Source organism: Ochotona curzoniae, unplaced genomic scaffold (assembly GCF_017591425.1).
Source record: "Ochotona curzoniae isolate NIBS_2020 unplaced genomic scaffold, NIBS_Ocur_1.0 contig_523, whole genome shotgun sequence".
NCBI classification, from domain to species: domain Eukaryota; kingdom Metazoa; phylum Chordata; class Mammalia; order Lagomorpha; family Ochotonidae; genus Ochotona; species Ochotona curzoniae.
In genome coordinates this window covers 1680192-1705701 of record NW_024466459.1, presented here as the reverse complement: position 1 = coordinate 1705701, position 25510 = coordinate 1680192, and the positions used below count along the sequence as shown (strand labels likewise).

Below are 25510 nucleotides of genomic sequence, written 5' to 3'. Positions count from 1 at the left end.
ACAGAGATAGCCCAGAGGTGAGGATCCCTGGCAACCACACAAAGCACTGGGTGTCCCGCCACACCGGCCCACAGATTCTAAAGGCTTGAGAAATGATCTCTGCTTGTGGCTGGGACGTTGTGGCTAGCTTTAAGCCACAGAGCTTGTCTGTGAGAGCTCAGCAGAGGCCGTCATCTAAAGAATGACACAGAAAATCCGCAACAGAGAAAGGTTGTGTCTGTATATCATTGATGTACCTGAACCACAGGAGAGGTGAATTCTGTGCCCAAAGTAAGTAGGAGAGCTGCGATCAACACTCAGTCCATTTTGACTTCAAGGTAAGAGTTTTTTGGCCTCCTGCTCTACTGGTCTATGTTGCACTTCTGTTTTAAACAGAGTACAAAGCAGGCATCTGGAACGGTGGTTACGATGCCTGTGCAATGCCCACATTTCATTTAGGAGTGCCCAGATTTGAGTCCTAGCACCACTTAGGTTTCCAGCTTCCTGCTATTATCCAGGAGGCTATTGCTGGGGGGCTCCAGTCCCTGACTTCCCATCATTTACATGGGAGACTCCAATTGAGTGTCTAGCTCCTGGCTTCTACCAGTCTCAGCTCTGACTGTTACAGGTTTTTGGGGAGCAAAGCAGTGGATAGCATATTCCTTTCTCTCCCTTTGTCTCTCTGTGCCTTTCAAGTAAATAAACAAAAATTTAAACATCGAGAATATGTATTATATAAAATCATATATAGTATAAAAACAATAGGGGATATGCCTTAGACAAGTTCAGATAAAAATAAAAAATGTTGACAGTTATTCATAGGTTAGAAGAAAATGTGTGATGATGCACGTGCTTGGCAAGGTAGTTAAGTAGCTGTTCTGGACACCTATGTTCTGTATCCGAGGGCCTGGTTCCCATCCAAGGCCCTTCGCTTCTGCACCAGCTTCCCACTAATGCACGCTCTGGGAGGCAGCCAGTGAGCTTCAGCATTTGTGTCTGCGCCACCCACATGGGAGACCTGGATCAAGTTCCAGGCTTTAGCCTGGCCAAGTCCTGGCTGTTCTGGGAATTTGAAAGTTCTTCTATGTCTTTACAATAAAATGAAAACAAGCATTAAAAAAAAAAAAAGTATTTTCTTCCTCTTTCCAAGTTTCCATATTTTAAAAAAAAAGTCCAAGGGATTCTCTAGCCAACCTGTTTAATAACTGAAAAACCAAAGCCATTTCCTACTGTCGTGGCTCCCCCAGGCCCAGCAGGACAGAGTGTTGCTGCCAAGTCAGAGAGCGGGTGGAGGCCTCCACCTGTGGATTTTGGCTCCTTCTCTTGTATGTGGTATGAAGGCAGGTGATTGTTAATCAGCTCACCTGTGCACAGAAGCTGCCTCCCCCAGCCCTACCCCACAGAGGTATTGGGGGAAGAAGGGCTCTGTTTCTGATCCCTGGGGTGGGTGGAGCAGTGGAAATTGTGGACTGCTGTTTTCTCTTTTGGATGGATGGACCTCAGTGTTTTCTGGTTCAAGATCAAAGTGACTCTCAAAGCCAAGTTTACGGGACCAATGAGAAAGCTTGAAAGCGCCGCTATCCTGAAAACTGCAAGGTGCATGGTCACTGTGGAGAGAAACGGGTTGTAGGAAACACAGCGAGTCTCTCCTGGCTTCCTGAAGCTGTGTGGTATCTTCTTTTCAGGACTATCTTTGAGTGTCAGGCAGTCTTCCCTCATGTCTTATATTTCACAGGCAGCAAGTTACCCTATGGTTCAAAAAACTCACAAACAAAACCACAACAACAACAACAAACACCAGTGTCGGTGAACTGGGAATCTGTTATGTAAAGATGCTATGCTAAGCATTTCACACTCACTTCATCTTTCCAAGGTGGCATAGGATGCAGACACCTGCAGTTCACAGGAGAGGAAGCAAGGACTCAGGGAAGCTCAGGCATTTCTCTGACATCACAAGGCTCATGGATGATAGCGGGAGACCATGAACCCAGGTTGAAATTGTCGTGTGGGAGCAGTGGGGTCTTCATTCTTATTCCAGCCCCTTGCCTTGTACCTAGAGAAGCATTCTAAGTTCAGGCATATCCACGGTGCACAAAGCGATGAAGTTTATTTAAGTGGGGACAAACACGTGGGCACATGCATCACACACACACACACAGGCACAGAGTGGAGTGGGCCAGAGAGGGAAAAGAATGGCAGGGAAATTGAGAGTACCTCAATATCGAATATCCTGTCCCATCCCCAGGGTAGGGTAGGGAGAAGAAGAAGGAGTCGCAGGCCTCATGGAAGACTGGAAGGGGAGTGGTTTTGTGGTCCTTCCTCCCAAGTCTCTGGGGAAGGGCAAAGGTAGCTGCATCCAGGAAAAGGCTATTTGACTGACAGGCAGATAGGTTTACACAGGGAGTGGTAGGTGTGACTTCCAGCTTATGACTCAAATCTAGCCATCTGCCTTACTCCATATCAAAATGACCCCAAAGCCGATAGGCTCTTTGTTTCCTTAAGAGGTGAGCAGAAAAGCAAGCTTTATTAAAAGGCAAGAGGAGGGCCCAAAGCCTTGGGACCCTGCACCCTCGTGGGAGACCTGGAAGAGGATCTGGGCTCCTGGCTTTGGATTGGTGCAGCACCGGTCATTACGCTCACTCGGGGAGTGAATCATTGGATGGAAAATCTTTCTCTGTCTCTCCTCCTCTCTTTATATCTGACTTTGCAATAAGAATAAATAAATCTTAAAAAAAAAAAGTCAAGAGTAGAGCACAGGCAATTTCAAGAGACAGAATTTCCCTCACTGAGCTGGGGTGTCCTTTTGTAATAGAGAGGAGAGCGGCTCAGAGTGGGGCTTACTTGAAGCTCCTGAGGAGGCAGGATTTGGGGTGGGGCCGCAGCACATGTGGTGGTGGAGCTTGATGGGAAGCAAGGCTTGGTTGATGAGCAGCAGTCGTGCCAGGTCTTCAGCCCTGGTGGGGATTTGGGAAGTGCTTCTGGCTGCCAGCTGTTTCATGGGTGCTGTGTCATATGCATCCATTCTGACTCTGGAAGACAGCTTTGCTTTGGCTCCAAAGGTGTGATAGCAAAAGGTTCCTTATTTTGAAAATAATTTCTATGTAGACATCTCCTCTTTGGTACTTCTGGAGCTCTGTCCAGTCCCTGCTGCAGTGGCCAGGACTGTGACTGAGCTACTAGATGCTGGCAGGTGTAGCGTGACTGTTTCTGAAGCTTCAAGCATGCAGCTGGGATCTCTACACTCCAGGATGGGGCAAGTATGTGTCCGACAGCAGGCCCAGAATACATGGAAACCCACTGTATGCCGAGCCAGTGCATCCTGGAAGCTGGGTTCAGGTCCGTGAGCAGAACTGGGCACCTGTCACCTTCCCTTTCCCCTCACCCCAAAGGTGGATCCTGATCAGTCTCTTGGAGGGCATCTCAGTTCCTGCAAGCGAAAGGCCCCAAGAACACATTCCCAAATTCCCACTACCTAGTCCCTGCTGCAGACCCTGAGCCTCAGTCTTGTGATGTATTCACACATGAACCTTTTCAACAAATTAAACAAGACCATTAATTTTCATTTTGTTTGAATGTTAGGTAGAGAAAGGGAGAGAGAAGGACAGAGGAAGCTCACCTATGCATCGGTTCAGTTCCTAAATGCCAGAAAATCCATCTGAGTCTCCCATGTGGCCGGCAGGGGTTGAACTTGAGCCATCACTTGCTGCCTCCCAGGGTGAGCATTAGAAGGAAGCTGGAATTGGAAGCAGAGCTGGAACTATATCCAGGACACTCTGATAGGGTTGCAGGTGTCCCAAATGGATTTTAACCAGTGTTAAAACATGCCTGTTCCCCACACAAAAACTTGGCTCAAGCTCTGCTCTCTGGGGATCCCTGGGCAGAACAGATTCAAACATTTTCTTTGCCTGAGCTCCCATCCCAATGTAACCATCTTTATCTTCTGAATCACACAGGTGCTGAGTAGCCACAGTGGCAAATAGCAGTAATTCCACTATTTCCATTTCTACTACCGATCTCTCTCCCCTCACTCTGCTTTATGTCAGAGTATATAAATCAGCTTTTTAGGGTTAAAAGCAAACAAAGAGCCACATTTCTTCTGTGCAGACAAGGGTGTAGCTCAGTAGTCACTGGTCCTCTCATTTGGGTTACAGGATGGATGATGTGTTCTAGTTGGGCCAAGAAATGCAAGGCCAGGGCCAGCACAGGTTGGCTGTGTGGCTGCCTCTGGATGGCAGGTGTTGTTTCTTAATCTGAGCTTGTTCACCCTTTAAACATTATTTGGGTTCTTCGGGGGCTTTACCTGCCTCTTCTGTGCCTCCAAAGGTCTTGGGCTTATCTCAGAGGAAGCTTAGTTGGTCTCTATTAACTTGTTGGTCCTTTCCTATTAGATCTGGTATCACAAGACTGCCTGGGCTTGGCTGCAAGTGCCTTCAGCCTTATCTTCAGTGCCCAATACCCCAGCTGGCACCTCCTGAACACACAGCGGGTGCTGATTAATCCTGCACATTATGGCACATTGGAGCCCTGCTTTGATCAGATGCCCAAGTAGATCGCTGTTGGTTGTTTTCTCTCCTTCTTAACCGTTTCTCCCTCTTCAAAGCACAATGCAGGTTAACACTCAAAATAAACAGAGTGATTTTTTGTTTCAGAGCCTTGAGAAAGCAAAGACTATCTTGCAAAGGCATCGTTAGTGTCACTGAATGTCCTACAATCTGGACAACTTGACTTGGTGCCTGAAGGTAGTGAGGGGAGAGATGAGGGGGAAGGTGGGAGAGAGGCTAAGGTAAAAAACTTGACTTTGAGTTTTTAAGACTTAAAGTCCTATGATAGGTGGGAAATTCAGTTCACTTCATCTATGCCGTGAATAGAGAGAGCTGCTACTTGAGGGACAAAATAAGAAATCTTGCTAAATTTAGCATCACAAGTCCTGACTTTGGTCCTAGGTCATTGTCATGAGTCACACATGCCAAGCTCTAAAATCACTCTTCATTTGTGTGTTCCAAGTATGCATATATATTCATATACATTTGCTTTAATTTTCATGCCAGCCCACGCAGGCAGCATTTGTTATTTTTCCCATTTTATAGATGAGACTCAAAGAGAATTCTACAGCTTGATCCAGGCCAGCAGATGGTAAACTGGAGCAAGGCAAGATTTCGATCTTGTCTTTCTTCCCAATCAATACAAGTAACACGCGCTTCTCCTGCCTTTTGAAGTTCTCTGTGCTGTTGTTGGCAGTGCGAGGGGGCGTTTCTGGCAGGCACTGGAGCAGGGTCAGGAGCTGTTCCACTCACTCTGTTCTTTGGAGATGTCAGCGCTCCTCTGTGAGCGCTGGTTTCTGCAGAAGGCCAAATGGAGAAAACCCAACTGCAGCTGCGACACGGGGGTTGCTGTGAGGTTTCCATGAACTCACTCACTTGTGCAGAAGCAGCGGTGCCTGGTCATCATTTCATGGTATTATTATTATTAGGGACTCAGGTTTCTCAAGGTATCCAAAGAAAGAAGGGCTCCTTTCAGTATTCCTGGTGGATCTTCTCTAGTCCCCAGGATGAGGTCAGGTTAATATGTACAGGTTAACATGAAACCTGGGCAGCACTTGGTGAGGGAAAGTAGGGTGTTGTGGGGTGCACACCACCTACTTGGAGGACCCTTGCAGGGATGCAGCATCGGCCAGCTCTCTCTCTCTCTCTCTCTCTCCCTCGTCACTACCCTCATTGCACATTTCCCAATAGTTGCAGCTGGAGCCCACTCCTGTTGGGACAAGCATTACCTTTCCTCCCGCAGGCAGGCAGGCAGGCAGGCAGGCAGCAATGAGGCTTACAACCTGGAGATTCAGCCCCGATGAGGCTCATGCGTGTGTGTGTCAAACAGGTGCCCACCTGTTATGAAAGCAAGCAAACAAAAACGGGGATGGTTAGGAGGCTTGTGGATGCCACTCCCGGAGGCAGAAGCTGAGGTGGGAGGAGGCTGACCCCAGGTCTGAGGGCTGTGACTTCTGGGACACTGGGAGAAGAGGAATGTGGCCAGGAGGGTGAGCAGGGTCTGACAGCAGCCATCCAGAGGGTGTGTGTGTGTGTGTGTGTGTGTGTCCAGCCAGAGGGTGTGTTGATCCCTAGGTCTAGTGACCTACGATGATGGGCTCACATTGTGTTTCTCTCACCAGTCAGAGGAGATTGGCTTCCTCCCAGACCCCAACCTTGCCCTTCCTCTCCACTTTTCCAGGCTCCAGTTCTCCCGGGATGTGTTTCCAATCCCTCAGCATGGGACCCATGGCCTCCCAAGCAGGGATGTTGCCTTTGAATTTCAAGATCTTGAGAGACCTGAAGTAGGCTCCGCTTGGGAGGTGAGTGGGGATGCTGGAAAAATGCATATTTCCTACAGGCCCAGGCTCTGGGGTGGGATGCCGGGGTGCTTTGATGTCACCTGACGTCGGGACCCGCGGATGTGGGAAGCAAAGGATATGGCCCTGTGGCGGGCAGGCCACAGGCTCACGGTTATCCCAGATGGGTTCAAACTTCTAAGAACTTCCAACAGGGTCAGTTAGAGACTGGATAGCGTGGGCAGGTGCGGGAGGCTGGGAATTTGTGTTTTACTTCTCGGTCCAGGGGTGGGGCACCTGTTGCTTGGCTGTAAAGGTCCCTTGGGGCGAGAGTCCTGCCCTTGCATCTCTCCTGCCCACCGGCCCCTTCCCAGCTCTGCGCAGCCCCGTGGTCAGAGGCTCCTTTAACAGCCCCGATGAATCGGCCGCCCATGTCCGCGGCGCAGCTCGGCGCCGGGTAGGGGCTGGATTGGTCGCGCCTGGCGCGCGCCTCGCCCCGCCCCGCCGGCCCGTGGTTGGCGGCGGCGGCGACCGGCGCGGGGCGGCTCCGCCGACGGGGCGGGGCGGCCGGGCCCGGGGGCGGGCGGGCCGGCGGGCGGCGGGGACGGTGGCCCGAGCCCGAGCCCCAGTCGGAGCCGGAGCCGCGGCGGCCGTGGAGCACGGGCGCCGGCGCAGGACCATGAGGCACGGCCAGCCGATCCGGGGTGAGGTGGGGCGGTCGAGGGAAGAGCCGAGAAGGCCCGACTGCACACGCAGGGGCCGTCCGGGGAGGGGACCGGCCGGGTCTGGTCACCGCGGCCGTTGGTGCGGCGGGGTTCGGGGCAGCCGGTTCCTGACTGCGCTGTCAGGGCCCTCGGCGTGGACGGGGCGGCCTCAGGGCCGTGACGGGCGGGCTGGGCTGGACCCCGGGGGAAGGTGCGTCCCCCTCTTTTTTTTTTTTCCTTATTTTATCTATATTTTTTTCTTTGCTTGCCGTCCCGGGGCGCCGGGCTCGGGGCCCGGAGGCATCCTGTGCACACAGACTCCGGAAAGGTGAAGGGGGCGCGGGGCTGCTGCTGCTGCTGCCGCCGCCGCCCCCTCCGGCTTCCCGCAACTGGCCTTGCCAAAGCGGAGAATCCGCAGTTAGTTGCAGGCTTGAACCTGTCGCAGGTGATGGGTGCTGAGGTCGTTCCCGCCCCCTACTCCCCCAACACCCCAACTCCTGGACCAGGCACGAGCGGCGCGCTGCTGAGGCGCACGGGGATCTCGGAAGGTTAACAAGTGACATTGGGCCGAGGCCTAGCGCCAGGTGCCCTGCGGGGAGTGCGGGCTGAGAGGGCTGGAGGCCGTGGCTGCCGACCTGGGAGCCCCAAGCCAGGGAGGATGGAGCCGCCCACTGTCCTGCAGCCCCGGCTGCCCGGAGTGCACAGCCGACCGACCGGCACACACGAGGCAGGGCCAGGGCCAGGGCCAGGGGGGAGTTTCCCTCCGGAACGTGTGGTTTTTGGAAAACTTTGCCCCGCAGAGGGTTGATGGTTACTGACACCACGGGTTGTTATGGTTACAAGGCATCCAATGCAAGGGCAAAGTCGGCTTCCACCCTTGGCGCTGCTTCCGGAGCCGGGGGTGGGGGTGGTGGGGAGGGTGCTTACTTGTCACTACAGTTTGTAGACACTGCATAGGGGCGACTGCACTTTTTTTTCCCTTTAGTTTTGTTTTTAAGAGTTGAAGGAGAAGCCTGGGCTCTTGGAGGGCAGGGATTGAGCCATGCTGCTGTGTGAAGCCGCAGCCCCAGGATGTGGCTGTGTCCAGGACTGGGGAGAAGGAAGGCTTTTCTTTCTTTGTACGTTTTGATTCTCATCAAGGGATTTAGCGGAGTTGGGCGTAAGTTGGGAGGGAAGCAGTGAGCAACTTTTGTATGGGGAACACAAGGACAAATGGAGGGGTGGGGGCAAGTGAGTCTTGAACCCCGGAGTAGGTTATCTCCGGAAAGGGGTTCGTCTCCGGAGAGGTGAACCCACGGGAGTAGAACTGCCCATGGGTGTGGGTAACTGGGTTCACTGCGGGCTGGGGCAGGGGGCGGAGGGAAGGGTTAGGTTGGGGCTGAGTGTTGGGGAGTGTGAAGAGCGGGTGGAATGCTGTGGGGTGAGAATGCGAGGACAGGCAGATGCGGGCACCCTGCTCTGCCGCTGTCCCTGAGGGAACCATCACAATGCTTGTGAGGAAGCCGCAGGGAGATTACGCCTTCGCATATAGAAGGAGCTTTGCACAAAGGGATTGGCTGGAGTCAAAGAGAAATACCTGTTCAGTCCATTCCTTAGCTTCTGCGTGGAGAATCAAGGGAAGAAGGGGGTGAGGAGTTTGTTCTGCACATGGAGTTGCCTTCCTCTCAAGTCAGGCTCTCCCAGTTGCTGAGGTTTTCTGAAGCTCTCAAGGAAAGGGTAGAAATGCATCAAATATGCCAGAATGAAAAAGAGCAGTGGGGGATTCTTTATGTAGACTACTTTACATATCAGACCAAATCTTCAAGGCCCTGTTTAGGATCAAACTTCTCTCCTCTGTGTGTCTGTCTGACTGGTGTCTCGCTGGTAAGGGCAAAGTTCTTTCTCTGTCTGTGTCCCGGTCAGGAGTTAGGGAGTCCTGCTGGGCAGACACTGGCCCTGGCCTGTAGGTGCTTCCAGCTCATTGGCTTTGCCTGCACTTCCCAGGGGGTCTCCGTTCTTCTGGGTGATACTTCGTATTGTCAGAGGATCCCCTTGGACATTATTGAGGTGGCAGGGTATTTTCATTTGTTTTCCATCCTGTCTCAAAGCAGAAGACTAATGTTCAGAGAGAGAGCTTTGGAGGCCCAGCTCTGCCAGATGTCACGCCCAGCCCTGTGTTTACTCATCTGTTCCCCTCTCCAGAGGTGGCAAGACACCTGCTCTGGAGATGAGGAGAGGCTCCAGACCATTCTGTAGAGTGACACCCAGGTTAGAGGTGGAACAGGACTGTCAGTGGAAGCGTTTTGATTCCAAACCATGATTTTTCCTTGGGGTTGAATAGCATTTCCCGGGGAGGAGTTTATTGCAGTTTATTGTGGTCCAGCATAGTTCCTTCATTGCGTGGACGCAGGAAAGGTGAGGTTCATGAGCTCTGGTGCTGGGAGAGCCAGAGCCAGCAGCTGGGGTCCTGCCTTGTTGCCCAGTGCAGTTCAGCTCATCTCCAAGGTATTGGTGAATCTGCCATGAGAAGGTAAGCAGGCTCCCCGAGTCTATCCTTGGCCTCAGGTAAGTTATTTTCTGTCTGCCTTCATTTGTTTGTAAATAAGACAGTGTTCATATTTCAATAATACACAGACAGTACAATTTGGAATACTCTAAACTTTTCTTTTGAAAAGGCATCTTACAATCTATGCAGTCTTACATTTGGAAATTTTCTTTTTAGCTGTATAAACAGTGTGTCCTACGGTGAGTGGTCTCAGGTTAGATGGCCTAGAGTAGAAGGTGATTTATACATTATTGTGAGGAATGGGTGAGGTCACTTGTGTACGTTGCTGGTCTGTAGGGAGTGCCCGATGACAGTTGAGCTGCTGTAAGACTGAGTGCTCAGCTCACAGCTGGCTGTATTGAAGATGTGGAGGAGCTTGTGAGATTCACTGCCGGGATCCCAGGCGGTGTCCTGGTCTGTGAGCTGCAGGAAATATTTTCCGGTTTGCTTGGAGCTCTGGCCTTTGGCTGACTCTTGTCCCCTAGAGAAGCATTCACTTCAGGAGCTAATGAGCCATGGACAGACAGCTAGCAACCTTTATCCTGCCTTTCATTAAGGCCTTTGTCAACCTCAAGCCCCAAGTTAGAAATAAGTATCCTTGTAGGAAGATTGGAAGCCTATGTCGATGTGTACTTTCTTACCTATGAATTTTTAAGCGGTGACAAAGTTGTAATAGGATTCTGTGTTGTTCCCTTCCAAACTCCTTCTTTTGCTTCATGTCATTGCCTGAACTGGGCCCGAGACACTGTTAATGAGAGGGATACTAGGAGCTCTTGGAAGTTGAGAAGTCCTTAACTGGCATGAGTCGGGGGCACTGCAGTTGGCATCAGAAGGCCTGGCTGCTGTCCTGGCACTTTAACCTGGTTCCTAGGTGCATACCACTCTGAATCTCTTGTGAAATGAGGACTTGATTTCTTAGTGCCTCTGCCCTTAGATGTATGAATTTATGAATCTAAAGATCTGAGAAATGAAATGGTTGAAAGGAAATCATTCAGATCCCTCCAAGACTCATTTGGTGGTGCTTTGTGAAGCAGCAGATGATGGGCAGGTGCTAGCAAAGCGAGTAGTGGCCGTGGGAGAGTTTCTGACGGCCAGGCATAGTTCCTACCTTTAAACCTTACAACATCCTGTGTATATGAGGATGCTGAGGTTCAGAGAGGTTAAGTAACCTGTCCATGATCACACAGTTACAGTCAAGGCTCATAGCGGGGACTAGACCTCAGGCTTGTTTTGCTGCATGTGTGATTTCCGTGGTTGCCTCAGGAGGATTCTGCCTCCTTCTGGAATCTTCTCAAGCCATATGTCCTGGGAGCTTTTCCAGCTTAAAAAGTTAAGGTTCCCTCACCCTCACCCACACCCCTTGCTTTGGGGTTATAAATTCTTTGTTTGTATGTCCTAACACCTGTTTACGTTCCTTGTTCTCATACAGGAACTCTAGTGTGAATTAAGAGAACTTTGTTAGCCCGAAAGAAAAGCTCCTGGGCAGTTTCAGAAGATTAAGACCTTGAAAGGCCAGGTTTTCCTTTGGTGACCTAAAGCCAGGCCTAAGCCACTGAGCACAGATGGGACGGGTGAGAGAAGCGTCTGACCATTCCTTGTGGAAGTTGGTGGGATGGGAAGCTGGGGTGGGTTTTGAAACAATCTTTGTGTGTTGTGCATTGGCTTTGCCTGAAATACTGGTTCTGAGGGCTTTTCCCTAAGCAGGTAATTAGAACTAACATGTTGAGTGTCTTGGTGGCTTATTCTAACATTTTAAAGTGGCGTGACGCTAGAGAGCTGATGGTTACCGCGGCTACAGGTGGACAGAGTTTATGTCGGACAGGACGGTCACTCGTACGTCTGGCCGGACCAGGAAGAGGTGTGGATCCACCACATCACCAGGGGAATGGCGCTCTGGCCGACCAACGATGCGAATGTGCTGGGGCCGGCATTTCCTCTCCTAATAAGGACCAAAGTGGCACCCGCCCCAGTTTCCGCGTAAGGAGGGGTATAAAAGCATGCTTCTTTGTGGGCCTTTTCGTCCCCGCAGCTTCCTGCTTTCTCTGTGCGTCTCAGTTGTGTGGGGAAAAGGCCTGAGAATGGACTTCTCCCCAGTAAAGGCCTCTTGTCAATTGTTGGCTGAGGCTTTTTTCTGCCCCTGGTGGTGGACAAACCTTGTAAGAGCCGTCTTCAGTTACAGCTGAATGAGGATTTGAGGTCAAAACTTATCCTTTGGATTGCTTCTGCAAATATGCTTTCAAAATCATGATATACATTGCGTAAGTTTCATAATTCTTTTGCTGTTGATAGCTGGCACAAGCTGGCTTATTCTCTTATCTGGTTTTCAGTCCTTCCTTACACCTAATGATACACCTAATGTTTTTTAATCAGTATTCCTGAAGATGGTTATATTTACCACTTTGGTCTTAATGTAGGGAATCTTATAATCTAAAGAAAGGACCAACTAAGAAATGGTTATCAGCCATTCAGTGAGTGTCTTAGCATCTACTGGAGCCATTGCATTTGGCATAGACTCTGATGTGCAAAGCCCATGTGACCCTTGCTTGCACGTGGTCCCTCATCCAGTCTAACCAGTACAGAAGTCTACAGACACTTGCACTGTGTCTGTTACATTGTAGAAGGTGTCACATTCTTCTCCTTGGAAGGAAAAGAGCAGGCACCCAGAAACAGGAAGAGGAAGGGGACTGCAGCTGTTTAGAGTGGCAGGAATGTTTAGGGAGGAGCACCATGATGGTGTCGCTGCTGGGAGGAGGGCAGAGGGAAACTGGGAAAGGAGGGTGTGACCCAGGGGCACAGTGCAGAGTGGAGGAGTGGACTTGGGAGCCTTGGCTTTACTGTGTGTGCCTGTTTCCTGCCATTGAGTGGCTCTGAACGTGAGATAAGCCCCCCAAGCAGCGGGTAGCAGCTCCAGAAAGGACTGTGGCTAGGGGTGTATAGATGTGGTAAAGTCGATCTGTCCTTTCTCACCATTTCCCATTGTTCCTGGTTAGAGTAACTGTGGGGCTGAGGGTGGAATGAATCTGGCTCATACATGTAGCTGCAGGAGGCACTGGTGGTGGACTGCGTTGGCGGTTCAGCTGGCATCTCTACCTGCCATGAGATGCCTATGGAGATAGCTACCCCTGTCAGAGCCTCTGCTTTGGGGGCAGTGCTCCAGAAGAAGCAAGGTGGGCTGGAAGCAGGAATCCTCTGCTCCGACCTTTTGTTGTTGGCATTTGTGTTTGGAGGTGGAAAGTAGATTGCGTTTTTTCCTGATGAGGCAGGCAGAGGTCAGTGCCGTATTACGGGTGATCGAGTGGGCCGACTCAGGTTGCTGAGTGCCCTATCTCTCGTGAGACTGAGGCAGTGTTTGTTGCTTCCTCAGTGGAGGAGCAGCCGCACCTCAGGATCATGCAGCAATAGAAGAAGTCATTGGTTTGGTTCTTTTTATTTTTCCTTTAAGATGATTTATTTTTATTAGAAAGGTAGGTTTTCAGAGAGAAGCAGAGAGAAAGAAAGTTCCTTGATGCGATGGTTCACTCCCCAATGTCCTCAGTGGCCAGAGCTGAGCTAATTTGAAGTCAGAAGCCAGGAGCATCTTCTGGTTCTGCCATGTGGGTGTAGGGTTCCAAGGCTTTGGGCCGCCCTTGGCTTCTTTGCCAGGCCACAGGCAGGGAGCTGCATGGGAAGTGGGGCAGCTGGGGTAAGAAGCAGTGCCCATATGGGATGCTGGTGCTTGAAGGTGGGAGGATTAGCCAGTTGAATCACGCCCCATTCCCAGCTTTGGTTCTTTTGCTTGAAACGTTCAATAAAATACTATGACACTATTAAAGCTTATAATTATCTTGCAAAGCATTTGTTAGATTACATTTATATATAACTGTGATAATTTAAAAATATTTTGGAAAATGGCTATATATGTATATATCACTCAGTTTCAATTATTGACATTTAGCTAAGCTTTTTCCAAGATAGCTTCTTATTGAAACATTGTCAGGTACTTTTCTGTCAGCCACACTAAATTGTTATATAAATTCATGTGGTAGGTGTGATCCTAGGGAAAACCTATATGGTAGATAATTATAGAGTTGATGTTAAGGGGGCCACCGTCATAGCCTAGTGGCGAAGTCCTCGCCTTGCATGTGTTGGGATCCCATGTGGGCACTGGTTTGAGTCCCGGATGCCCCACTTCCTGTCCAGTTCTCTGCTTGTGGCCTTGGAAAGCAGCCAAGGGCGGCCCAAGGTCTTGGGACCCCATGGCTGCTTGGGAGACCCAGAGGAAGCTCCTGACTTTTGGGTTCGGATCAGCTCAGCTCTTGCCATTGGGGCCACTTAGGGAGTGAATCAGCAGATAGAGGATTTTTCTGTCTCTCCTCTCTGTAAATCTGCCTTTGTAATAAAAATACATAGATCTTAGAGAGAAAGAGAGACAAATAGAGAAAAAAAAAATATAATTGATGTTGGGTAGCTAAAGTTCAGAATCTGAAAACATTTCCTGGAAGCTGCTTACAGACTTGCTTCTAGAAAGTAAGTATAAAAAATGAGAGTACTTTCAAGATGACCAGTTGGTCTATGTAATTGCTAAATATAAACTGTATTGGGTAATGTTATTGGGTAGTGTGTAAGATATATTTTTTCCCAAGTAAGACCATCTTTGTCCACAGTGGCTCATAAAACTGTGGCTGTTTTCTTGCCCACAATGAATCATGGATTATTTTCAAACATTATTAGCAAGTGAATTTTGCATGCAGCTGTGATCAAGAAGATTGTTGTGGTATGTATTAAAGTTTAATACAGCATCCATTTTAAAATCGGAGAAGATACAGGTTAGTATGTTGAAAACTGGTTTATTTATTTATTTATTTATTTATTTATTTTGACTCGGCAGTCAAGCCACCGCTTGGGATTTCCACATCCTGTTTGGGAGTGCCTGGGTTTGGGGTTCCATGTCTGCTTTCACTTTCAGCTTCCTGCTGATGTGCACCCCAGGCAGCAGTACATGATGGCCCAAGTACTAGAACTCCCACCCCCCCACCCCTACCCTCCCATACCCCCACCCCCGCCTCTCATGCAGAAGCCCAGCTTTGGCTGTTGGTAGGCGTTTGGGAGGTGAACCAGGTGATAGGAGATCTCTTTCAGTCTGTCTCTGCTTCTCTGTGCCTTTCAAATTAAAAACAGGTCATTGACATTTAAAAACCTCATTGAAAGTCTGTTAAACTTTGTTTCTTATTTGCTTTTTAAAAATTATTTATTTATTTGAAAGAGTTTTTATATATTTATTTATTTGAAAGAGACACAGAGATCCTCCGTCTCCTGTAGCAGCTGGAGCTAGGCTGCTCTGAAGGCAGGAGCCAGGAGCTTCTTGCAGGTTTCCTGCATGGGTGCGGGGGACACAAGCACTTGGGGCATCCTCTGCTGCTTTCCAGGCTCATTGGTAGGGAGCTGTACCTCAAGTGAGACGAGCAGGATTTGAATGACACCCACGTGGATGCTGGTACTTCAGGATTCTCTTTCAGAGTCAGCCCATTGTTTTTATTTTATTTCATACTTTAAAGTGGGAAAATCAAACCAGAATGCAGAGAACCCTGTGCCCCTCTGGACTGATGTCTGCAGGCCTTTTTGTGGTGTTGGAAGTAAGCTAGATGTGTTCTTTCCAGTGTGGCAGCCACTAGGCACATGGCTGCTGACCATTTCAAAGATGGCAAGTCTAGTGCAGTTGAGAGACTGAAACCAATGCTTTATCTTAATTTAGTTGACTTTGGTTTCGGTAGTTCCACATGGCCATATTGACAGTCTAGCTCTAGGATTTACTAAACCACCAATCACAGAACTCAACAGGTTGACTTGGGCACAGAATGAAAATAGCACAAGACACATGTGGTTCCCTAACTCCTTCTGCTTCAATGAAAAGGAGTTTGCACAGTTGGACAAAGAACCCTTGGCCTTGTGGGGCTCACTGTCCTCTTTGAAAAACCTCTGTGAAGAGACTGGGAGAAGCTAGATTTGGGGCTGAGGGACCAAGAACTCGTAAGATGAGGAGTGACCCTCTCAGTGGAGAGTGCTTCTGCTGCTTGTTGCACCATGAGCTGTCTCTGAGAGCCTGTTAAATTGCTTGTGTAGAAGTCTCAGAAGTAGGATGACACTCCTGACACACCCTGCGGGGAGGTAGGGGCTGGCCTGGGAACACCCCAAGTCTGAGGAAGCAGGTGCTGTGTGAGTCACCTCTCTTTTTCCAGAACATGTTTAAACATAGGTGACTGTCTTAGGAATGGATTAGGAGGACAGAGGAAAAAAGCCTTAAATATACCTAGAAATTCTAAAACTTCCCAATGATAGCAGCATTGCCTTGAACCTCCAGTATTTCTCCCTTGGCCTCCGTGGATGTTTCTGCTCTTCGCACTGCTTGCCCCTTGGCCTGAGCCCTTGCCCTTAAGCAGTTCTTGTCAAGTGCTGTTGGTTTTTATCTTGCAAACATCTTCTGAGTGGTCTCCCTGGCTTTACCACCCCTACTTCAGTCCTGGCCTTGGCCTTGGGCCTAGAAGAGTGCAGCAGCCACAGGCTGACCTACCTGTGTCCATGTCTCCGTTGTAACCTGTTCTGTTTGCCCTGGTCAGAATGGTCTCTAGAAATTCCCAGCATCATGCCCTGTGTACTCAAACCCTTTGAAAGCTTTCTTTTTAAAACATTTATTTATTTACATTTTGTTTGAAAGACAGGAAAAGAGAGAGCCAGTGCTTCTGTCCAGTGCTTCACTCCCCAAATGCCCAAAACAGGCTGAATCCGGGAGTCCGGAGCTCAGTCTCTGGTCTTCCAGGTGGGTGGCAGGGACCCAGGACTGGAGCCATCAGCTGTTGTCTCCCAGCTGCAGAGCGCTGCACCTTTCAATAAACAGCCTCACCTCACTCACCCTCTTTTGTCTTTTCACTTACCACAGTTTGTCATTCCTTGTTCCTTGGTAGACCTCTGCTTTTCCCCTTCCTCTGGAGGGACATGGGCCTTGTTATTTTGCTTCCCGTTGTGTACCTAAGACCTCATATGATATCTGCCCATGGCACGTGCCCGTGAGTACTTACTGGGTGACTGGATCAGTGAGTGCAAGCATATGAGGGAACAAAGGGAAACTTGACCTGAGAGATGCTCTTTAAAACTTAGGTTTATAATAACAGTTAAGTATTTTTTCAAGGAAAATAACCCTGGGAGGGAGATGGGGAGAACGAACAAAGGCATCCACGGGGACCCATCGCTGAGGCCATGTGAGGGGTGCAGAGCCAGCTTTTGAAGAGAGATTCTGAGGAAGTGCCCTGAATACCCTTGTCCTGACTTGAAAATCTGCCACGGCATGAGGATTGGACTTGAGGTGGCCCTCTCATCTGTCTGGGTGGACACTGTGTACCCAGGCTCAGGAAACCTACAGCTCGTGAGCAGCACTGGGCTCTAATGCGAGACCTCAAGTTGGTGTCATAGTCTTCCTCACTTCCCAAAGGGGCAGCTGCCCTGCTCCTGCCTGCACCTCTGTCTTGCCTCTTGCTTGTCAACACACCCAAGCACTGTGTCTAATGGTAGTGGGCAGTTTAGCAAGAGTTTTGTTAGAAGCCCCTTGGCACTGCTCAAAAGTAATGCCAGTTGGGAACTAAAGAGGGCTTTAGACAGTGGTGGGAGGAAATTTAATTGTGCTGTGGTAGGAGCTGGATGGGTTGATCTGGTGAGCAGGGAGATTTCTGTTGGAGAACAGGGAGGCAGCTGTATTTGAGTTAGACTTGGCACCACTTCCGAATAGGAACGGAAGGACATGAGGCCATATGATGGTTAAGTTTCTTCTACAGCCTTTGTAATTGTGACTCTGAAAGAGAACGTTAGTTTGGGATGTTGTTCGCTGGCTTTCTTGCTAATGTCCTTCTGAAAGGAGGGGGGCGGCTTCTCCAGGTCAGGACCTCCGGAAACCAGAGAGCAGGTGCTGCGTGAAGGCCACAGCCATAGTTTGCTGGGAGACTTGCAGGTCTGGTTAAGAAGATACCATGGGACTCCAAAAGGCTCACAGAAACTGCACATTTTTGTTAGAAATACATTTTTTGGAAAGGCAGAGTGACAGAGATTCAACTCCTGCTTTCCCTCCAGATGGCTGCAGAAACCACATCTGAGCCAAGCCAAAGCCAGGAACCAGGAATTCCTTCTGGGTCTCTTCTGCAGCTTTCCCAGGCTCATTCCCAGGGGACTGGATCAGAGGTAGAGCAACAAGGACTTGCACTGGCACTCTGATATGGGGTGCCGGCATTGCAAGCAGTGACTTAACTGGCTGTGCTGCTGTGTCAGTCAAATTGTCTTTTAATACCATCCCCCAAAACCCTTTTAATATATGCTTAGATTGAGGGCTCAGACAAGCAAAGCATACAGAAAAATTGCAGAACCAGGTTGTAAGGAGGCCTGTGCGATGTAGCAGCTGTTGGCACTTGAGTGGAACCTGGCACTCTTGGGTGAAAACTAGCGTTAAGTTGGTGGAGAACCCCACTGAGGGTGGGGAGTGGGTATCTGCAAACATAGGCCTCTGAGTGAGCAGTTCAGCCCAGCCAGGGAAGTGTGATCTGGCGGTAGTTAGGGCTGGAGTGAGAACACTGTAGCATGGGGACAGTTGGCCCCAAATAAAACCCTCAGAGGGACTCGCTCTGTGTGTACTGATCATGGAAACTTGATGGAAAACATTTCAATTATGACAGGAAGGGTTGGGAGGAGCAGGTGATGTCCTTGTAGGACTCTGTTTGCCAGGCTAGTTGCAGTGTGCTTTTCCATGGACTGATATGAAACCAGATGCTCTGGCTAGTGAGGTAGACTATACAGAGGTTTCTCCGAGGCCAGTTCTTTTATGGGTGGTCCATGCGGTAACTTGTAACCTTGCCTTGCTGCTGGTTTAATGATAGTAGGGAAAAGTCATCTATGGGGCCTGGGAGCCATGACTGTGGCCCAGAAGTCAGCTCAGAACTCATGTTCACACAGACAGGCTCCGCAGCTTCCTCCCCAGTACTACTGTTTCCTTGGGTAAAACCATAGGGTTGCTCCCCGCTCCAGCTGCACCAGAAAGAACCAGAAAGAAGCTGCTGTTAGAACCCCTTGAGCACTAAGCCAGCAATGTGACTGAATTGCTGGGATGCCCCTCCCCACCTTTTGCCCCAGCAACTATTAAGGGCAGGTCTCTAGTGCCCTGCTCTGTACAGCCAGTGGGAGCTTTCCTTGGGGGAAAATTGAGTTACTTGTGTGGCTGGGTTCAAGGCAGGATGGGGTAGAAAATCAGGCGGCAAGGCAGTGAACCCATGGGAAAGGAGCAGCCCTTGTAATTTCCCAGGATGGGTTCTAGTCTTTGGGGAGGGGTGGGTGGTATGCCGTCCCAGCAGGGTCCCTTAGTGAAGCAGCAAAGCAATGCTCTTTTTTTTTTTTACCCCAGGCTAAAATTCCCAGCAGAGATGCCTGTTACTGACTGTCAGAGCTGGAGACCAAACTCCTCTGGTCAGCCTTGGATTATTTTAGGCCTGGCTGTGGTGCAGAGGGGTTTAAGAGCCTGTAGTGAATTTTATTTCAGGAGCTCTGGTTTGTGGCGCTGTTTGCTTCGGTTCTGAGTTTGGTGCTCAAGTTGTTCAGGTAGCAGGTGTAAGCTAGATCAGAGCCCTGCTGAATAAACACATGGCTATGTAATGTCCAAGTGTTCATCTCAAAAATAAGATGGAAAACATATTTAGTATTAGCAGGCTTTGACACACAGCTTTGAGGAAGCCTTCTAGAAATTGGCAGGCTTAACTATTTCTGAAATGGAGGCTGCTATGGCCTGATAAGGAGTTTGGCTGTTTTGTGGGCTCTGTCAGTCTACCCGTTGGTTCCAGTTTCCTCCCCAAGGAATGCTGTGCTCCTCCTGGGCTCCCTCCTACAGCGCACGGGTGGGTGCCAGGCACTTCCCTCGTGGCCACAGCAGGCTATGCTGTGGAGTGATTAGGGCTGAGAGAAATGAGGACTTGTTTGTACAAGTTCTGAGTTGGTGTTTGAAGTGGAAATGGGAGTTTGGTTTCCGGTTCTTACCATGGTAAACAATAGGTCAGACCAGGCACCTGGAAACAGGCCTGCAGATGTTTCTTACTCCAGTGGAGGGTAGGCATCTTTTCCCGGGCGATGCTATTGCTGAGGGAGGCAGGAACCCTGGCGGGCAAGTGGAGACACCCCCAAACTGGCTTCAAAATCACTAGGGTGATGTCAACATAGATGTCCTTGAAGCTTGATAAAGGGCTTACAAAGTAGGTTGTCCCTCATTTGAGTTAATCAAGGTCGCTATCTAGTGAATCTTGAATGTTCTTTAGCTTCCACTGTTCAGAAGACCCATGCTGTCCTTGGGGACTGTCAGACCTCCAGACTCAACGAGCAAGTCTGCTTTCTGTGAGATATGGAGTGGGGACTTCACCACCTTGCTGTTCCTCTTAGGGAAGGACTTTGAAGAATATAGATATATTTTTAAGAGTTGTCTTATAAGATTTATTTATACAGAGAAGGGGTAAGACAGAAGAGAAGCCAGGAGCTGGAGCTTCTTCCTGGTCTCCCGTATGGTGCAGGGGTCCAAGCACTTAGGGTATCCTTTGCTTCTTTCCCAGTCTTGGAATTAGGGAGCTGAAGTGGAAGTGAAACAGCTGGGACTAGAGCTGGCATGGGTGCAAACTCTGCAGGCTTTGGCTTAACTTGCTATGCCACAGCAGTGGGCCCTTCAAGAGTGTTTTAATTTCTTGAACAACATTAAACATGATATTAAATAGAACTAACATTATAAAAATAATGTTATTTTCTTCTAAAATTAAAAAATTCTAAGCCAGGGTGCCAATTTTTCTGCTGTGTGTAACTTGAATAAGTGCTTGAATATGTTTTAGAGTTATAATTTTTGTTCCTTTGTTTTTTTGTTTGGTTGGTTAATCTGAGTATCTAGAAAGTAGCCCACTGTCTTCCCATTATGGCCTTGATTTCAGGACTGAAAACACCAGCAAAGCCTGAGGTGCTAGAAAGTGACATCATTTTCCTGGACTGGGACAGGGGTCGGGCTGTCTCCTCTGTCCTCCCTAAAGGGCCAGGGGACAAGGTTCTACCCCTTTGCTCTCAAGGATGTAATGAGTTCTTGATGTCTGGCGTTTCTCTCCTTGGGAAGTGGAGGAGCCTGTGTGTCCTTGAAGAGGGGGTGTGAACTCGGGTGTATGTTTTGGGTCAGGGTGGGGCTGGGGGGATCTTCCCACATGGATGGGAGAAGCCTAACTACTTGGGCCATTTCCCATTGCTTTTCCAGGTATATTGGCAGGGAACTGAATTGGAAGGTTGAGCAACTGGGGAATGTTAACTCGTGTGCATATGGGTTGCTGGGGTCACAGGCCCTCCAGCCATCTGCTCTTCGCTCCAGTCAGTCTGGAGCACTCCTGGGCCCTGGGAAGGTGTGGACACTTTCCTCCTCGACTCTATGAGTGTCCTACAGTGGTGAGCTCTGGGCTGAAAGTATGCTTCTATTGTATATTCCATTTACAGTTTTTGCCTGAGGCAATGAAGACGGTGTAGTTATTTTCAGACCATTTGCCAAGAGTAGTCTGATATATAAGACAATGTGAATGGCACATAGGCATTGTTGCAGCAGAACCTGTTGGCTTGAAATCTAAACCACAAGGATGATCATCTGCCCTTGGCCTTTGGAACTTTTCTCCATCTCTGATTTTTCTCCCCTACTCTGGGGTGAGGAAGGTAGAGGTAGGTGGTCCTTAAAGGGTTTTAAAGGAAGATCTCTTTACCTTTTGGTGTGGAGGCCTCCTTAGCTTGCTGGCAGTGCACACCTGTACATGAAGGTGGGCACGTGATCTGCTGCAGAAACTGGATCTCTTCATGATGGAGCCATCGCAGGAGCCAGTAATGCAAACTGTTGGTAATTACAGAGAACCTGCTGTGAAATTCAGCTAACATGAATGCAGAGTTCTCACAGTGGGTTTTAAATACAGAAAGAGGTAGGACTTTGGCAGTCAGTTGTCCAAGAGCAGGTGATTCCTGGCACAATATTTAAGCTCTCCACTCACTTTCTGTTAATCTCTGACTTGCACAAGGGTTCCCTTCCACCTCATCCAGCCCATTTACATTCATGGCAAAGACCCATTTAATAGGAAACCAAAATTGTCAGTGTATGCCAGGGTCAGGTGAATAGGATTATCCATTCCATGAACCCAGAAAAGGTCCAGTGTGTTTACAAGAAAACATGAAAAACAAGAACTTTAGTGAAAAGCAGCTCTATGTAGTTTGTCTGCTGACCTGACCTTATTTTAAAGGAGAGACTAGTTCATTGCCGGTGAGTTCTGCATATCTGTCAGCGTTTGAAGGTCTCTGGATCAGTGTTTACATGTGCCATGGGCGACAGTTAGGGTGTTTGGAGGCTGGGATCTTTAGTGTTTGGTGACACAAGCTTTATAGGCAAGCCATTCTTTGATTTGGTGGGGAGGATATTTGCTCTGTATGTGCTTTCATGTGACTTCCAAAGGAGCTAACTATTCTTTTTAAATAGATTTCAGTTAGGATATGGGTTTGGAGCATCTCACAAGGGTGCATTTGCTAGACTTCTAAGATAGAATTGTCAGATGTATAATAGAGTTAGACATTATTTTGTAGTTTTTTCAGTGGATTGGTAATTTTGTATTCTATACATCCAGTTATTCTGGAAATAACAGTGTAAAGGTGTGTTTTTCTCAAACTGACTATTTCCCACATAGATTATACCTTTTGCTTTAGAAGAAATGGGAGAGAAGATGGTTGTCCAAGGGGAAGTGCTAGAAGCAGTCATTTTCCGGCCTCTTGTTCATTGTACCTTTGGCCACGTTTTGGAAGAAAAGCTGCAAGGTGCTATGTGAAAGAATATTGGGAACTGGATGGAAAGATGGCTTGCAGGGTAATGAGGTCACTTTGTCCTGTGGCTTGTATAAGACAGGAAGTGTGAGCCCAAGAGGTGAAGTAAAGGGTTTGTGGACTTTGTATGATGTTATCTGAAGCATCAAGACACACTAATCTTTTGGGGAGGTAGATGGAGTAATGCAGTGCTGAGAGAGAATGCCAGAGCCCGCCGTGGGAAACGTCAGAGCACACTAGGGTCAAGATTGTGAATGAATGCGTCTTCGAGGCTTCAGCTCTGCACTCACCATGCAGGTGCATCTCCACAGACACTGAGTTGCCGTTTTCATCTCAGGGCCCATGTAAGCCAGGGGCGTCACAGGTTGGTGATAGATGCTACAGACTGTGAGGGATCTACATCCACAAAATGATCCTGTGAGTTGGCACCAGTATTATACTCTGCTCTGCCTTCTTCTTCTTGTTCTTCTTCTTCTTTTTTTTTTTCCCAAAACTTTTTGCCAGGCAGATCCAGGAAACTATGATTTCCTAAACTAATCATAAGGAGGGAATTCTGCCGTCCTTTAAAAGTCTGAGTTTTTAACTTTTGGGACATGGGGTTCTTTGGGACTCTTAACACTGTGAATTCTATCTCTGAAAATCACACATACACATCCCCAAATTTGCATGCATGTGGAGGTTAAGAATCCTTGCTTTAAAATAAAATGCTGCATATATTTGGAGGAGCACATTAGAAAGGGAATTTGCTGCTGCCACAGACATCATTTAATTGGAGAGCTTAGGTATTCACCAGGAATGTGCCCTTGTGGGTAGGGTGGTTCAACCATAAGATTTAGGACTGTACCCTGCCAACCGTGCCTTCTTTTGAGTTATAACCTGACTATGGTGCTTCTGGCAGGTGCATTCCCCACTTGCTTCAGGAGCAGGGGCCCAGTATTTCCTGGAAGAGGCTATTTGGAGAAGATATTTTTTGTCTCAGGGCAGTTTCTTTGTGTATATTTGAATAAGCAGTACCAGTTCTGCATTTGTTTTCTTGGTTATTCACCTGTTTTTCCCCTGTTTTAGTGAAAAGACTGATGCAGACTTTGCCTTGTGGGTTTTTACAGCCTGAAATTGAGTTGTTAGAGGAATGGCTTCTGATGCCAGTTGTGTATGAACACTATGCATATGTGTGTTATGCATAGTACATCTTTTAAGTTCTCCCATTTGAGGATGTGTATTTTTAGGAAAATTGCCTGTGAACCTGTGTATTGGGTTTGTGCTGGCTGTCTAGTCATGTTGTACATTCCTCCTGGGCTTCCACAGATCTACAGACCAGGTGTGATCTGGTATAGCAGTGGGCCCTGGAGCACAAGCTCTGGAGTAGAGCTCTGAAGCCACTTGGTGACAATAGCTGTTTGATCTCTACTTCTAACCTCTCGTAGGTAGTGAATGATCTGCAGAGGGACCTTGATTTAGCTGATGAGGATCTGGAAAGTCACTTCTGCCCAGCAGTGTTTCCTCATTTTCCAGGAGAATCCCTCTCACTGATGCAGAAACTGGGTTCTTCTTCTTAAGAGTTATTTTTATTTTATTTATTTTTATTGGAAAATCAGATATGCAGAGAGGAGGAGGGACAGAGAGGAATATCTTCAGTCTGTTGATCCACTCCCCAAGCTGCTGCAACTGATGGAACTGCGCTGATCCAAAACCAGGAGCCAGGAGCCTCGAGCCTCCTCCGGGTCTCCCATGTGGGTGCAGGGTCCCAAGGCTTGGGCCGTCCTCAACTGTTTTCCCAGGCCACAAGCAGGGAGCTGGATAGGAAGTGGGGCTTCCGGGGTTAGAACCAGTGCCCATGTGTGATTCTGGCGCATGCAAGGCGAGGACTATAACCGCTAGGCTACCATGCTGGCCTGGAATTTCACAGCACTATGTGGAGTAGTCCTGTGGAAAGGAGAGATGATGCATCCACGGCCCTCTGTCAGGGAGGGCTGCTATTATCTTTTCCCCCAGCAGATTTTCGGAAGACGCATTATCCTTAGGGTTTTGGAAGTCATGGAGCCATCTACAGAGATTTTGAGAGGCGCATTTGAAGGACGTTTTGAGGAGCCGGGACTTTGGTGTTAGTTTCCTACTGAGAGAATGATCCCAGCCGTATCTGGTTTTGTTCTTAACTGTCAGTGTTTCTGCAGCAAGGACAAGAGGGAGATTTAGTTGACACTGGCCCTTGGCCATAATTCAAAGCAGAACTAAGACTCTTCTTGGCTTCTGAGCTCAGTTGCTAAACCAGCTTCCTGATACTGCGTATTGCCAACTGTTTAAAAGGAGCAGCTGACCCCTCAGCAGGCCTTGTAGATTGCCTGACCTTCGAGATCCTTTCTCAGGAGTGGAGGACCTTGACCCAAGAGCTGCAGCTACGTTCCTCCCAGAGGTCATTTTGGAATTTGGAATCTGCCCCTTGCTTCCTGCTTTCCTTTGTACCCGACCTCCACCTTGGTCCTCTTCAGGGTCCTCACTCACCTTTCTCAATATCTGAGCAAGGGCAGGACACTGCTTGGCCTCCAATGGACAAGTAGAGAAGCTGTTATCTCAGACCCTGGAGGGTGAAGAGGCTTCTAAGTGTTTGTTGACGGAGCCATACACATGCACACACACTCCATAGAGGAAAGTTTTGTTCTGTTATCACTAGCACATCAGGTATTTGTTTATATTTTTAAGCATTGTGCAATCTGTGAACTTACTAGTTGGCATATTGTCTCCAGTTTTTCAGTTTGTGACTTTCACATTTCCCCATTTCTAACAGAGTACACATTTGTCATCAGTAAGAATTATACAATGTTTCCTATTAGCACATAGAATATAAAAAAAAATGTATTGTTAACCTTTTGTGTTTTGGCAAGGAATTTACCTTGTAGCATTATTTTTTTTTTTTAGAAAAATAAGTGATGAGTTTGGCTTAAAAATAAGTAGTTTTTGAGAAATTGTTCATAAGTTCAAAGTGGCTCATTTCAGTGGTTCATTTAGGCTGGCAACATTCAATAGGCATTTGGTGGAAGCAAACACTTGAGAGAGATAAAGAGAGAAATCTTCCATCCACTGGCTTACTCCCTAGATGGCCACAATAGCCAGGGCTTGGCCAAG

General features: G+C 48.5%; 1 protein-coding gene across 2 annotated transcripts in view; it reads left to right on the top strand.

The window, feature by feature from the left end:
• The first annotated feature begins 6866 nt into the window (after positions 1 to 6866).
• TEX2 (testis expressed 2) overlaps positions 6867 to 25510 on the top strand; it is an 82237-nt gene continuing 63593 nt past the window's right edge. The window contains exon 1 of one of the 2 annotated variants that reach the window (XM_040989508.1): positions 6867 to 7002. The gene's annotated coding sequence lies outside the window, so the exon portion shown is untranslated. The remainder of the gene's footprint in view (positions 7003 to 25510) is intronic. The other variant, XM_040989511.1, reaches the window with a different exon arrangement.